Source organism: Chrysochloris asiatica, unplaced genomic scaffold, assembly GCF_000296735.1.
Source record: "Chrysochloris asiatica unplaced genomic scaffold, ChrAsi1.0 scaffold00042, whole genome shotgun sequence".
In the NCBI taxonomy this organism is placed as follows: domain Eukaryota; kingdom Metazoa; phylum Chordata; class Mammalia; order Afrosoricida; family Chrysochloridae; genus Chrysochloris; species Chrysochloris asiatica.
The window spans coordinates 6,455,275-6,458,468 of NW_006408560.1; positions in this window are offsets into that span (position 1 = coordinate 6,455,275).

Genomic DNA, 3,194 nt, shown 5'->3' on the forward strand with positions numbered 1-3,194 from the left:
TACTTTTCTGCAACACCATAACTCAAATGCATCAGTTCTTCTACAGTCTTCCTTAACTGTCCAACTTTCACATGCATATTGAAAATACCATGGCGTGGGTCAGGAGCACTTTAGTCCTTAAACTGACATCTTTGCACTTGAGTACTTTAAAGAGGTCTTGTGCAGCAGATCTGCCTAATGCAATACATTGTTTGATTTCTTGACATCGTTTGATTTATGCCTCCATGAGTGTTGATGGTGGATCCAAGCAAAATGAAATGTTTGACAACTTCAGTCTTTTCTCCATTTATCATGATGTTATTTATTGGTCCAGTGGTGAAGATTTTTGTTTTCTTTACATTGAGATGCAACCCATACTGAAGGCTGTGTCTTTGATCTTCATCAGTAAGTATTTTAAGTCCACTTCATTTTCAGCATGTAAGGTTGTATCATCTGCATATCACAAGTTGTTAATGAAACTACCTCCAATCCTGATGCCAGGTTCGTCTTCATATAATCCATCTTCTTAGAGTATTTGCTCAGCATACAGATTGAATAAATGTGATGAAAGAATACAAGCCCAGTACACACCTTTCCTGATTTTAAGCCATTTAGTTGCCCCTTGTTCTGTTTCAACAACTGTCTCTTGGTCTATGTACAGGTTCCTCATGAGCACAATTCAGTGTTCCAGATTACTCATACTCCTCCATGTGGTCCATAGCTTGTCATGATCCACATAGTCCAAAGCCTTTGCGTACATAGTCAATTAAGCACAGGTAAGCATCTTTCTAGTAGTCTCTGCTTTCAGTCAAGATCCATTTGTCGTCAACAATAATATCCTTCATTCCACATCCTCGTCTAAATCTGGCTTGAATCTCTGAAAGTTCAAGTTGCAGCTATTTTTGCATTATCTTGAGTAAAATTTTACTTGAATGTGATATTAATGATATTGTCCGATTAAGCCTTGGTATTCCCAGACAGTCTCCCGTCCAAGCCTTAGCTTCCGAGATCAGATGAAATTGGGCACATTCAGTGTAGTATGGTCACAGACAGTGGTTCTGTGACATTTTAAAAATTGCATATACATTTAGTGACCTCAAAACTGATTCAGAATTTTGGGGAATGTGGCCCATAATCTTTATTTTTTAAAATACCTAGGTAAAGTGGAGGGTCAGCTAAAAAGTGGAAAACCCCCAAGAACATGTTTTGGCACTGTGGCAGCAGCAGTGGGCTCAATTGTAACAACAATCGTAAGGATGCACAGGACTGGGCAGTGTTTCATTCTGTTGTGCATAAAAGGTCACTATGAATTGGAATTGACTTGGTGGCATCTAACAAAAACAAGTGTTTTTATGAAGCTAAATGTACTCCTACCTTATGACCCAGCAATTCCACTCCAAGATATTTACCCAAAGGAAATGAAAATCTCCACAAAAAGACTTATAGATGAATGTTCTCAACAGCTTTTTTTCATAATAGTACCAAAGAGGAAACATCTCAAATGCCCACCAACAGAAAAATGTATAAACAAATTGTAGTATAATCATATAATGAAATACATTCTAAAATGAACTACTTTTAAGCACAACATGTATGAACTCAAAAAATGTTGGGAAAAAATACCTCATTTACATGAAATTCAAGAAAAGGCAAAAGTAATCTTGATGGGGGCAGGTGGGAATTGACTGGAATGGGAAATGAGGGAACTTTCTAGGGTGATAGAATTTCTATATCTTGATAGGGATGATAGTTATACATGTATATCAACTTGTATACTTATGATCGTATATGTCATGGTATATGAATTATACCTCAATTTTTTAAAATAGGAAAAATATTCAGGATTTTTTTGTAATACAACTAAGTTTACTTGTGAAACTATTTGATTAATATTTGCTCATCCATTAGATTGTGAAGGTCTGTGAAAAAAACTCACCAGTTTTATCATAGTTTCTAAGGAGCTCTGGTAGCTAGTGGTTACGAGTAGGGCTGCTAACCTCAAGGTCAGCAGTTCAAACCTACCAGATGTTCCTCAGGAGAAAGACAAGGCTTTTTGCTTGCATAATGATTTCTTGTTATATGTCGTGGAGTTGGTTCTGACTCATAGCAACCTTGTACAGGGTTTCCAAGGCTGGTAGTTTCGAACTACTGACCTTGTGGTTCACAGCCCAATTCGTAACCACTATGCTACATGATGATTTATAGCTTCAGAAATCCTATACAGGGTCACTATGAGTTGGAACCGACTCCACGGCACATAACCACCACCATCTATAATTTCTAGCATAATGCCTGATCCATGGCTATTGTTAGGTGCCATCAGATCAGTTCTGACTCATAGTGATGCACTATATACCACAACGAAACACTGCCCAATTCTGTACCGTCCTCACAATTGGTACAATGATTCTGTATAGTCCTTTCATCTTCTTTTGAAGCTTCCTGCCTCATTCAATATTTTGCCCATAGAATCCTTCAATATTGCAACCTGAGGCTTGAATTTTTTCTTCAGTTCTTTTAGCTTGAGAAATGCTGAGCATGTTCTTCCCTTTTGGTTTTATAACTCCAGGTCTTTGTACATTTCATTCTAATACTTGACTTTGACTCCTCAATCTACCCTTAGACATTTTCTGTTCAACTCTTCATTATTTCTTCCATTTTCTTTAGCTACTTTATGTTCAAGAACAAGTTTTAGAGTCTCTTCTGACATTCACTTTGATTTTTTCTGTCTTTTTAATAACCTTTTACTTTCTTCATGTTCTTGATATTATCTCACAAACTCCTCTTGTCCTTAGTCTTCAATGTCAAATATTTTCTTGAAATGGTTTCTAAATTCAGGTGGGATATACTCTAAGTCATATTTTGGCTTTCATGGACTTGTTTTAATTTTCTTCAGCTTTAACCTGAACTTCTATACGAGTGATTGATAATCTATTCTACATTCAGCCCCTAGACTTGTTTTGGCTGCTGATACTGAGTTTCACCGTCATTTCTTCCAACAGATGTACTCAGTTTTACTCCTGTGTATTCTATCTGATGAGGTCTATGTCTATAGTCACCATTTATGTTGTTGGGAAAAGATATTTGCAATAAGTAAGTTGGTCTCGTAAAATCTATCATGCAGTCTCCATTTTTGTTTATATCACTAAGGCCATATTTTCCAACCACCAGTCCCCCTGTTTGTTTCCAACCTTTGCATTCCAATCACCAGTAAT